This window comes from Myodes glareolus, chromosome 15 (assembly GCF_982192425.1).
Source record: "Myodes glareolus chromosome 15, mMyoGla1.1, whole genome shotgun sequence".
Taxonomy (NCBI): Eukaryota; Metazoa; Chordata; class Mammalia; order Rodentia; family Cricetidae; genus Myodes; species Myodes glareolus.
In genome coordinates, this window is record NC_142040.1 from 76,278,852 (window position 1) to 76,292,403 (window position 13,552).

The window sequence follows — 13,552 nt, forward strand, 5'->3', positions numbered from 1 at the left end:
CCTGCTGCGTTTTTAGAGGACCCAGGCGTAGTCCCCAGCTCCCTCATCAGATGGTTCACAAACACCTGTAATTCCAATTACAAGAGATCTAATTCCTCATGGTCTCTGTGGACACTGCCTACACATAGTACACATATAAATAATCAGGCACTACATACATGGACACACATATTCATAAATAAAAATAAATTTAAAGGGTAAAAGGAACAGTTGAATACTAGAACCTGAAGGGAAGACCCTATTTCTGAAGATGTCACACACTTTGGTCAAGGACATAGAGAAGTCAAGCTGGCACTGGTCCAGAAGGAGCCTCCCTATTGGCCAACTTTCACTGGGTCATAAAGTGCTTCTCAGACTGCTGGGGGCGAACAGTCACAAAGGAGTCTTATCTGGCCAGGACTCGCATCAGCTGCAATAATGGCCTGCTGGACACAGTGTGCTCTCTGCCACAATAACGATGTGATCCTTAGGGGAGTAACCAAGCACTTTCTGATCGGATTTGAGCCTTACTCTACAAGAGAGAATTCATACCTGGTTCTGTAAGCTTGGTCAAAAGTCTGTGGCTGGAGAAGTCACAAGCCCAAGGGGAGAACCTACTACTGTTGTTCTGATGAATGGTTATGTTGTCAAACCGCCTTCTTAGGACTCCTATTTATCCTCGTAGATGAGGGCTACTTCCCACCTTCCTCAAAGAAGCGCCACACTGTTGCTGCTAGAAATGCAAGAAGAGACTGGAAACCGGCTGAGAATAGGTGATGTTGGAGTGCTCTGCCCAAAATAGAATGATCACAACCCTCAAAGGCTCAGAAAACAAAATGGAAGATAGGAAGGATGGAGAGAAGTGTAGCAAAACAGTTTTCTGGGCACTCATGCACCTGCTGCAGCTGTGTTTGCACAGGGCTTGCCCAGGACCGGCCATGTCTATATTTCACATGGGAGGGGAGCGTCCCATTACGTCCCGTCCCTACCAGGGATTGGCTATTAGTGATTGTTGGGGTTGGTTATTTTCTCCAGTAGTGTAACCACTGGTCAGTGGCCCTTACTCCAGTAAATGACCTCCCATCTGAGAAGAAGGTAGGAGTGGACACGAGGACAACCAAGGTTCATTATCAAAGTGTTTCAAACTAGCAAACAACAAATATTTCAAATAGTAAGTTAAGGGTTAGATGGGTGACTCTTGAGAAACACTACCTGAGCTTGACTTTTGGCATAATATGTGTTTATACACTTGTGTGCATGCATACACACACACACACATACACACACACACACACAACCACATCTGCACACACACTATATTACTATGTTTATATTTATACCCATATGTATCAATACCAATATATGTATTAGCTATATATATATGTCCCCCTGTGTGTGTGTGTGTGTGTGTGTGTGTGTGTGTGTGTAATAGACCAGTATGGGCCAACCATCCACTTAGACCCATAAGCTGTAGTATACAGGCACACTGTATAGGGCTGTGCTTCTGGTAGGGATTTAGTGGCCAGTAATCTGACATTCAGGGTGCAGCAATGGTTGAGTGTCAAAATATAGGATCAGCTACCAAATAACAATAGACACGAATACCCGGAGGCCACCCCTCAGCCCATAGAGGGAGTGTGGTAGCTCTTATGATTCATTAATGAAATGATGGCACTTACCCCAGAAAGGCTTTAAGTTCTGAGATTGTTGGTTACTGGCAAAGTTTCAAAAGGTTCAATACTTTGTCGTGTGTGTGTGTGTGTGTGTGTGTGTGTGTGTGTGTGTAGGGGTGTGTTAAGGAGAATCCTTTCATTTAAAATTTGAACCCGATCCATATTTTTGAATATCAAGATAAATATTTATATGAATATTTTCCCCAAGGAATATATTGATGGGGGATGTTCTGGGTGATGGGGAGACTGTCAGATCTTAGCAATGCAGTGCTTGTGTGTAGTGGCAGACACATAGCATCTCAGCAATACGATGGTTGTGTGTAGTGGCAGACACATAGCATCTTAGCAATACAATGGTTGTGTAGTGGCAGACGCATAGCATCTCAGCAATACAATGAATGATTGTGTGTAGTGGCAGACGCATAGCATCTCAGCAATACGATGGTTGTGTGTAGCGGAGACACATAGCATCCTAGCAATACAATGGTTGTGTAGAGGCAGACGCATAGCATCTCAGCAATACAATGGTTGTGTGTAGTGGCAGACGCATAGCCCTTCCACTGTAGTGGGGCTGCATCCAGATTTGGGCGATGCCAAGTTTGCTCTTCATTTTGTGTGCAAAGGAAAAAAACCTATTCAGCTCTGTAGTGTGATTGGTATACAGTGGAGCTTAGTAAGTGCTTATTGCAGGAAGATGGATGCCTGCACACTCACAAACTCTTTCAAAGAAAGAAGCACATGGGAGGAGACACCTGTCTATTGTCCCATTGTTATCAGACAGCTTTGTAATTAATTTCATCAGAAACTGGATAATTGAAAATGATATTGGTAAACTGAAAGCATTGTGATGGCAAGAATTAACTCATTTAATTTAATGAGCTTTGTGTTGCTTTCACCTAGAAACAAGAGATCTGTCTGACTCTACATACATGCGTGTGTTCTTATGAGTCGCTATCCTGATATCTCCCGATATTCAAGAATATGGATGAGGTTTAAATGAAAGGATTCTCCTTAGCTCACAAAGATACACATATTTGAGTATTGTTGGTGGTTCTGTTTATTAATCCTGAGATAAACAGATTTAATAAATGTTACCATGACTAAGTCAACTCTGTTGGCATCAAGGGAAACAAACATTTAAATCTTTATGACAGATATCCAGTCTAAGTAACTTAGCAGAGTTTGTCTCTAATTTGGGGATCCCCCCAAGCCCCCAGAAACTCTCACTAAACTGTGGTTATTCCTAAGCTACAGCAATGGGGGTATACTCACCAGCTCCTCGGAACACTCACTAAAATGTGGCTGCCCTTACGTGACCTGTCTCTTTCTCCATACATTCATCCCTTGTACCTCTCCTTCCATGAATAAAAGGCACTGTATTCTCTTTGCATGTTAGAACTAACTGCCTGCCTGCAACCATTTCTTTGCAGCCCTAGTGATCACTCCATGATGCCAGGGAATGTGGGACTGTCCACTCCACTCTGCCCCTTGCTGTCTGTCCTTTTTTAAATTTGGATTGGGACCATTCTCTTTTGTGCCCAGAGGTACCCAGGAGTTCAGCCCTCCCTGCAGCCTCTCCTGCTGTGCTCTGGGCACTCCAGCCCCACATACCTTCCTTGTTTAGGCAGAGATTGCCTTTCATGCTTTTCCCACTGCCTCCCTTGACTCTACCCTGTGGAACCTCAGTGTTTAGTGTCAATTTCATTTCTTAGGATAGCTCTTATCGCTGACTAGTTGTTGCCTCTGCCATCATTGCTATGAAAAGTCTATGCACTGAGTGTCTAGTTTCTATGTATGTTCCCTGTCTCTCTGTCCATTACCACTGCTGACAAATGTCCCTGTATTTTTACTGACTTGGACCTGGGAACTGGTGAGTCTTAACTGAAAGATTAGTTGAGAGGACTGAGAATACATGAGCACAGGGTTATAGTCGAGACAAAGGTGAGGAGGGGAGAGGCTCACGCAGGAGGAGGTGTATCTGGTACCTTCTTCTGAAAAGCTAAAAGTCTACTTGTTTAGTGACATTTGCCATGAAACAGCACATTTACCAACACGCTAACGTGGATTAAACTGAGCAGCCAGTGAAAGCTGTATCATTAATGCTCACTCAAGCAGACATCATAGCAAGGGACTCAAGAGAGCAGAGGACTTAACACCTGTGACCACGGTCATTCTTCCCAAGAGAGATGTCCTTAAATTCCCCTTGAGTATATGCCAGTTTATCCGTTTAGAGATAACCAGATGTCCACAGTCAGGAATCTTCTGGACATACAGAGTAGACAGTGAAAGAGAGCCACAACTTGCTAATTTACTGTGTGTCACAGTCTCAGGGAAGTTCTTCATGACCTCAGCCTTCACCTTTACTCCAAAGCTAGGGTTCCAGGCAACATAGTCGGTTTCCCTCCAAACACAAGTTCTGCCTAATGGGTTCGTCCCGCTCTTTGTGCAATGGGAACTCTGAAGATCTGCCCACTAAGGAAAACTACAAAATCACTGCACCTGTAAAACCTACAGAATAATCACATAGCTATCAAGAAATTCGTTAGCCACAGGGATGTGAAAAATTTCAATGAGCCAGGTGGTAGGGACACACGCCTTTAATCCCAGCACTCAGAAGGCTGAGGCAGGCAGATCTCTGTGAGTTCGAGGCCAGCCTGGGCTACAGAGTGAGTGCTAGGATAGGCTCCAAAGCTACACAGAGAAACCTTGTCTCAAAGCAAAACAAAACAACAACAAAAGCTAATGATTATTAATTTTCTTTATTCCACATGTGGTTTTCTGTTATGTGGTAGGTGCTGATATAGATGCTGCGGATGAGAGAAGAAAGCAGGAGCCCCTCTCACTTCAGAGTTTACCTTCAAACACGATAACCGTGAGAGCAATGCCCCTGCAGTGAGAGCTTCCCACTCTGTACCTCGTTAACTCAAGCACCTGTTCCCCACAGTGCTTTTCAGTCATTATTCACCAACTTCAGTCATTCTCCAGCACAGCAGAATTTGTGTCACATCATGCCCTCACCAGAGCTGGTGCCATTGCTTCTGATAGTGTCTTGGTACTGTGGTTAGCTCTGGTGACACCATGGGTCGAGATACTGGTCTTCGTGGTATTTTGCCGTCCTTTGCTCCTCTCCGCATTGCTCAGTGAGGTGTGATCTGTTGGCCTGACTCACAGATGCCCCGGCTTAGACATGTGGGTGAGTGACTAATCCCAGGGTGGGGCGGAGGGGGTGAGTTTGTAAAGCAAGTTGCAGTTAGTGTATGGTCATTGTCCCTTGACTTCATTTTAATGCTATTCTTTACTTTAGTGATAAGCACAATGTGGTAACACAGCATCGCATAGCAGTGCACAGTCAAGAGGAATTCAGAACTTTACATTCCGAAGAATGGCAGTGTTTGTGAGAATTTGACCTCTAATAACTCCTGAAGTCAACTGGAAATCTGGTCAATTAAGAGACACTTAGCTGTTTGGGTGTGGGGACACACTAAAGGGGGTGGGACCCAGAGGTTTACCTACAACCTGGTTCCTGGAATCCAACCCCAGGAAGACGCTGTTACATGGCCAGAAGAGTGGAGATTGTGTGTGGAGTGGGTAGTCTTGTCTGACCAGGAAGACTGGGTTTCCTGCGGGCCCAACATCATCGTAAGAGTTCTTAGGATGGAAACAGCCTGGCATGGGAGACAATCAGCAAAATGGATGGGTCACTGGAGGAGAGGTTAGAGTGAGGGGCTGGCTGATGGGAAGTGGCGGGGTGTGGGTGTCTCCTTGGGAGCCTGTGGAATGGCGCGCAGGCATGTGCACTGCGGCCCAGGGAAGTTCATGCTCCAGGTCTGAGATTAGCAATCTATGTTGTGTTCACATGCTGGTGATCTGTGAGTTTTTAAAAGCAGAAATAAGATGCCAGGAGACCGAGGTAGGCAGCTTCCCCCGTGCCCTGCTAACGCTCCTAGATTCTAGACTCCATCAACTCTGTCTTGCCTTTGCATACTTTGGCTATGTTTTGTGCCTTAAAACATTTTCGCTGTGATTTTTTCCTCTGTGAGAATTTAAGAGGAACTTGTTCCGAGCTGGCACCTCTCCTGGATGCTGTGGCAACAGCTCTGCCTTTCCGTGATATGAAGGACAACCACTGTGTGCCCGTCCCTGCTGCCCAGCTCTCTCAAGCAATTGCTAGCACAGTAAGTTCAAAGAGTTCTTGGGCATCTGCATATTAAAGAAATGAAACAGGTCAAAACACAAATATCACATTCTCTCTCATATACAAACTTTGGATAACTGTGTGTGTGTGTGTGTGTGTGTAAGGTGTGAAATCCAGGGCATGGAGACAAAAGGAAACTCTAGAAGGAAGTGGAAGGAAGGGGAGAGGATGGAAGAATATGGTAAGAATGCGTGATATTCTTGTGCAAAAATGTCCTTAATAAACCTCTTTATACAATGAATCTACACTAAAAAGCCCCACCTGACAAAATTCTTAGAAATTTCAACGCTTTCTGTAGAGCTAAGAAGCTGTTCTAAGTATATGATACTGTGAAGCCCTAAGTAGACTGTGTCTCCCTAACCAGAGTCTGAACAAAAGGGGTTCTTGTCCTCCGTGTATGAATTCAAGCAGCTCAGTGCACTACAAGTTGGAAGCATCTCCACAGGAACTGTACAACCCACTGACTTGCAATTGTCAAAGTTTATCTTTCATTGGCTTTGACATTGAACCAGTTTAAACCTCAGCTGTATTGAAAGGGGAAAAGCTACAGTTTACTTTAGTCCAGGCTAGTGTGAATAAGCTCACCCGTTACCACCAGTTCACTGAATACCTGGGCTAATGATTGGGCCAGTATGGGTAAGCTCACCCATGGCCACCAGTTCACTGAATACCTGGGCTAATTATTGAGTCAGTTATGGGTAGGCTCACCCATTGCTACCACTTCCCCAGGTTCCTGGGTTAACACCAGAAACCCTCACTGTGATGATTGTCATATTCTATTCCTACAGCATGGTTAATTCTCTACTCCCATTTGCTATAGGATAACCCAACAAGTGATTAAAAGACCACAGTGAGGTAAAGGTGTATGGAAATGCAATACAAACCCACAGCCCATCCAACGGAAAGTCACATTCTGAAAAAACTCAAGACCCTCAGAGAAGATTGGAGAATATCTGTGGACCTCTCCAGCAGCACCTGCCCATGGACACATGTAAGGGACTTCTGAGGATGCAGAAGGATTGCATTGTGAGGACACTGGAGCTGGGCAGCCCTGGACACACAATCCCAGCTCTCTCTGTCAGGCTGTGTAAAACGCAAACAACTGTCAGTGCCATCGCCCCAGCAATGCTCCTGGAAGCACCCCACCATGAAATGAGCCTTTAACCACATCACTCAACTCCCAGGGTCCTGCTGCCTCTATCAAGCCATGTGACCAGGGACTACATCCTGCAGAACCCCAGTCTGTTCTGTTCAGAGGGTCTGTGTTTCTCCCTTGCTTAGGGAGGTAACAGATCCAGGCTCTTTTCCAGCGAGAGCAGGAGCCAAGTCCATGACAATGAACCACTAGGGCAGGTATGCCAGTTCTTGTCCCTTCACCACACAGGAACTGAGTGATCTTTGTGGGTAAACAAGGGAAAGCAGAAATCATTAACATAACTCAAAAGACTACCACAAAGGTCAGCTAAATAGATGCCCCATAGAAAGTCCCAGCATAGAGGTTGAATATCATTTTTCATGGTCTTTTGAAGAGAATCTAAAGTTTTTCCTATGTGTTTATGTGCTCCTGAATCATGAAATCCCGAAAAGTATATGATTGCTACCATACAACTCTAAAAATTACTCTTAGGTTACTGTGCCAAAGTTCAGCTAGGCTTCAGATTGATTATTGTTATCTATTCGTTCATAAAATTCAGAAACTGGGCTTTCATTTTTCTGTGCAGTGAGTGGCTCTTGTTCTACACAGCCTCCTGTTCAGTCAACACTGTTTTGTCTTCGCACATGGACACCACACTGCCTTATACAACATGGACGGAATGGGGTGTCGGAGACACCACTGCCAGAAGAGATAACATGTTATGTTGCATGCCTTCCATTCTCCTCAAATTAACACCTACATATAATTTAAAATGTAAGAATGACAGTTAGGCAGGATGGATTTATTTTTACTCCCTTCAGGCATTGAAACCTATTGAGTGATTTATTTGAGCTGTTGTTATTAACAGGTAGATTTTTTTAAGAGATGAGAAAAAGCAAAGAATTACAGAAATCCAATGCTCTCCCAAATCGATTGTACTTTCCCAATGATTAGCTTTTCACTGCGTCCATCTCTCTGTTTGATCTTGAACAACAGTCATGAAGTCTTCTGTGTAGCAAAAGCGATTTGTGAGTCCTGAGTTCTATAGTATGGCCATCAATGCGGGAAGAAACAAGACAAGCAAGCAATAACCGTCACCATTTAGAAAAGACAGGCACTCCCTCTTAAGGTGACCACCACCCCATGAACTAGGCCAGCATGTGCTTTAGTACTCTGAAAACCTCTTATCAGCTGCAGAATAAGTTGGTCCAAGAGAGCAGGGTTTATAACGTCAGGAAGAGGGCCCTGCCATGATTAAGTGTAGTGGGTTGGATGGAACACGGAAGCATTTAAGTGGCTTCATAGAACCTTGGCTGAATCATGTTTGTCCAGAGAAGGCTGGGCCTTTGCCCGCATTTAGCAAGGATTTAGTCTAGTGGATTCTTAATAGGAGAAAGCACCTGGATCAGACAAGGGCTGGGAGTAACTGTACCCAGATCTGAATACCAGTGTTCTGGAAGGCCTGACATTCATCAGAGCAGCAGGAGGGAGGCCTAAGGGAGAAGTGATGTCATCTGTGGGAGCACCTTGAGAAGGCCTTGCACAGCTGCCAGAGTTGTGCTTACCAAGTCTTTCTGCAGTTTGGTTCTAACCTCAGAAATGTGCCTTAGAAACTTCACCCCCCAAAGTCTCACACTGGAGGTGTTTGTAGGCAGAAACTTTGGGAGGCAATATGATTGGATGAGGTCAGGAGTGTGGAGCTCCCCACAGGTGTGAGTGGTTTCCATGGAGGAGAGAGACTCAAGCCGGTCTTCTTATTACATATTTTCATGTGATGCCCTCCACCGGGCCACCATGTTGCAGCTGGCAAACATCCAAGAACTCTATGTTAAGACATTCCAGACTCCAAAAGTATGACCAGAACCAAACAGGTACAGACAGACCTTCTCCTTGATACAGAAGAACAAGGACAGGGTCAGGAACACAAATATATGGGAACTAACAGGCTGATCTGCAAAACCCATGCATTCATAGGGTTCTGAGGAGAAAACTGGGGTGTCTGGACCATGGCTGCCTCTGTGTGACTCAGCTCCTGGCACTCAGTCCTCCTCTTGTGATGCTCCAACGTCATTTTGGGATTCCCACTGCTTCCATCTCATGTGTCCCATCCTTGCTGTGTTCACTGCATACAGAGGCCATACTTCATGTTGAACATCGGCTCCATCTCAGCCGTGCTATGGTACCAGTACTGGTTCAGCTTGTGACCACACCACCCATCTCTTTAAGGGTCTCATCCCAACACACACTGCCTATGGTCCCCACAGTCACTTCTCCAACACAAGGACTCTACGAAACTAAGGACGCATGTGACAGACATGGAGGTTAAAAATATACAGAGAATGTATACATGCTAACTGTTGTAGCCCTTGGAAAATGCTGAATCTCTTGGGTGTGAGACACCTGAATCCAGAGTACGTGCATGCAAGAAGGCTCACGGGCTCAGCTGATGCCTTGACTTCATCTCTTTGCCACAGTTCAGCAAGACAGAAGCTGTGTTTACTAGCAAGAATAAAAATGCTTGCTTTAAGATAAGGAAAATTCTAGTGGCTGTCATCAGCTATGAATGGTACCGAGTAGTTGTCACTAGTGCCACCTTTTATTCAAAGCCGAGTGTGCTCAGGCCCTAGTACTGACACTGTCTCTAATCCACATTGGGAGTCAAGATTCAAATATCAGAATCTGGGTTTTGGAAAAAGCAAATACATGCACAATTATTATATATCTCTAAATGTAGTTTAGAATCCATATTCACACACATACTCTGGAATAGAGATAATAAAAAGACAAAATCAGAATGGCAAGATGCCTCAGTGGGCAAAGGCATTTACCACCAAGAAACTAAAGAGCTAAATTTAAGATCCCCACTAAACCTGATGGAAGGAAAGAACCAAAAGATGACCTTCTGACCTTCATACTTTGTAGTAGCAGCACACACACATGTATGCGTTCAGACATACATAATACATACATACATACATACCCATACTCAAAATTACAAACACATACATATACACACCACACACACAAACCCATACTCATGCATATATGCATGCATACATACATATTCATATACAAGCTCATATATACACACATACCCATTTATACATACAAACCCATGCATATACATATATAATTTTTTAAAAGTTTGAACCCAAAGTAGGAGAAATGGGGAGGGGGAATCTAATGTCCCATGGGAAACCTGGCTCAAGGAGAGTTCACAACATCTGTCCAGAGAATTGATTCTACATGTGGCCAGGAATCTTCCCTGAGTCACACAAAAGCCAGAAGCAGATGGCATGTAGATTCATCCTAAAGCACCCATGCAGTACCTAAGTGGTCGCATTCTCAATGTGTGCCTGTCTTCTTCACTCAGGGACCAGCACGAGGTAGGAATTTTCTCTGTAGGAAATGTCACCAACAGACATTTCTTGACATTTGACAGACAACAGGAAAATGGAGGGCTCGGTCTCAGACCCGCCTCTGAGGAGCTGTGCAATGTTCTTCTAGAGCGCTGGTCCTCAGAGGCCAGTCCCAATCACCACGGGACAAGGGAGGTGAGGACAGTGACTCCTGAGGGGCCCCCTGGCCTGCTTTTTCTACAATCAAAGACTCTAGAATCAGAGCCGTTTTTCTATCTGTGCATTGATTTTTTTTTGCAGACATGTTTAAAATTATGTTGCCTGTTAACTTGTTTGTATAAATAGGCAAAAAATAAATATCCCCACAAATCGCTCTGCAGAGTCAAAGGTTTATGAAATATGCAGCCGGGTAAGTATTTCCTGCTTACAAAATGAAACAGGCAACCTATAAATTGCCATCGCGACACAATAAAGCAGTTTAACTTGATTTAGTCAGGAAGTCAAGGTTTTGGCAAAGCCATTAGGGTGAATGAAATCCTGGTGGCCCTAGTCTGGGGTGAGAAGAAACAGTTAAACTGCTCACGGTGGGTGGAATGGAGCTCAAAGGACACAGAACCCAATTAAATAAAACCCTCAGCACCCGTCCCTTCATTCTCCCCGGAACCTGCATGCCGCGTGGTTAGGAACCTCCGAGAGAACCCAGTCAGAGCCCTTTCAAGCCCGGGTCTGGCCAGGGCCAGTGGTGGGTGAGAGGAGACTAGCTGCCTCTCTATTAATCATCATCTCACGCCCAGCACCTGGGACTGCCTCCAACTCCCCCGGTTGCTATATTGACAATATTCCCGGTTGATTTCCTCATTTTCTCAGCCAAGACTGGACTGACCTCTTTAGAATTCTTTATAAACGTCAGTAATTGCCGCATCCAACTTCAATTCATTACTTTCCCAGGCCTCATGTATTTTGATGATATGAAAGTTGACCACATTTACATGCAAATTGAAGTTTTATATTAATAAGGGCCAGTGAAAGGAGGTGGCGTGGTAATGCTCCATTATGACTTTTAAATACATTTGCCCATGTCTCGGCTGGCACTAGCATGGTCAGGCCACGAGGAAATCATGTTGGTCTGATTGCAATTTTGTTTTCCAATTGAAAGTACAATTTCATCAGGTTTCCCCGTCATTTCTAATAATGACTTAAGTTTGCTCGCTAAATTGGAGAATTTCTTCCAGCCTTCCTATGGGCTGGCAAACAGGTGAGGTGACAGCTGCTTGGCCACGAAGGGCTTCATTACGGGGGTGGGCGGCCGTCCATCCCCTGAGGCTCCTTTGGTGACAGGAGCAAAATTACTGAAGGCTCCACACACTGGAGACTGATTATCTTAAGCACATTAACTTTTATCGCAAAACTTTGAAAGCTCAGCCGCTCACTTGCAGGTATGCTCTCAACCCTGGCCTTTGATGGATCTGGGCCTGAGATCTCTATTGCAATCTGCATGTTGCTTCTGTTTAAGACGAATTGCTCATCTCCGTGAGAATCAGACCCTGTTCTCTGTAGAGAATATGATCCTAAAATCCAGGACACGGCTAGTCCACCTAGACAGACATTCTCCGCGATCAGCTCTGCTTTTGATGGAACATGAACTATGAGCCTTCAACCTATTTAGAGTTGCTGATAGACACACAAACAGTTTGCACAGTCTCTCAAGGAGAGCTGAAGGAGAATAGAGGAGCACGGTGTATGAGAGACGGGATTTTCACAGGACTCCATGACCACCTCTCTCTGCTGCCAGTGTGAGCATGTGATGTGCTGTCTCTGTGCCTCCTCTCAGCCCATTCTGAGAGTCTCAGCATCAGCCCTTCTTACAGCTGGATGGCTTGGGCACAGAGGTTCTCTGCCCTGACGCAGTGTGATACCGTTTGTGAACATACGTACGTCCTCCATGAAACAGGCCCCATACAAGTCACTTGTTTTGGAAAATACAATTGCCACTACATTCTTCAAGTTCAACTTTTCTCTCAATTGTACGTTATCTCTGCATCAATAAGACCATGATAGCAGGTCACATGTGAGAAAGGCCACTGTGTGTACAACAGGATTCCATTGTCTCTGACCAATACAGATTACCCACAGAACATCGGGAGCTCACACTTCGATTCTCAATTATCTCTATTACGTACATTGACAGTCTAGATAAACATTGTCACTTGGTGAGATGTGCAGAGTGGAGGGGAACGTGGGATGAGTGTATACAGTGAGGATCTACGGAAATTGAGAAATAGCCAGGGTCCCTTGTGAGCTGACCTTTCTGCTTCCACTGTGGTTATACTTGCTATGCACGCACGGTGCGGTTTATTTATCTGGATTTTCAATCTCAGTAATGACTTAAATGTTCCAAAGCAGATGACAGGATCAGCTAGCCCAGGATAAAGACTTGATTTAGGAAAACATGACTCCTCACAAGAGTTTCCGAAAGAAGAGGAACTTGACCATCTATTTGGTTGAGGATTGGAGTGTGGTTGTTAGCAAGTGATGGATGATGAACCTATTGAAGATCTAGGGGACACCCAGAAGGAACTGGAGAGGTGACTTTTGATATTCTTCCTGAAAGGTTAGCACCAACTGTTACAAGAACCTTGAGACTGAGATGACAACTAAAGTTCTCCCTTTCAGTAAAAGGGTTCAGTCCCCACCCCGATTTAACAGCTCAACTTGAGTGGTAAGAGAATCAGTTCCTGACAGGGTCCCCAGCATAGCCATGGCTCTTAGGTATAAATTTGGTATCCAGTCAGGTATCCCCAAGGCTGCAGACAGACTGAATTGATTCTGCTATGTGGGAAACAATTTAGGGGATGCAAGTTCGTCCAAGGTAGACACGGGTATGCGAAAGAGTGAGAAGAATAAGAAGGATTGTTTGTTTTTCTTTGCATAGATAAAACCCCATGAGATGGAGGAAGGGTCATCAGAAGTCTTTCAAGCATGGTGGAATGTAAGAAGAACCCTTCTGAAATGCCGTGAGCCAGGGGTGGTGTGTGATCTAGAAGCAGGGTAGGGCAAGGCCATTTATCCTCCTCAGAGAGCTCGGAAGATGGGAGGTAGCCCTCAGGTTCAAGTTCCCTGCTGCACCGTGCTAGCGATCCTGAGAGACCCTTCCTTGACTGCTGACCTTCTCATTTCATGAACTTTTAACCCTGCGTGTTTGAGGAAATAA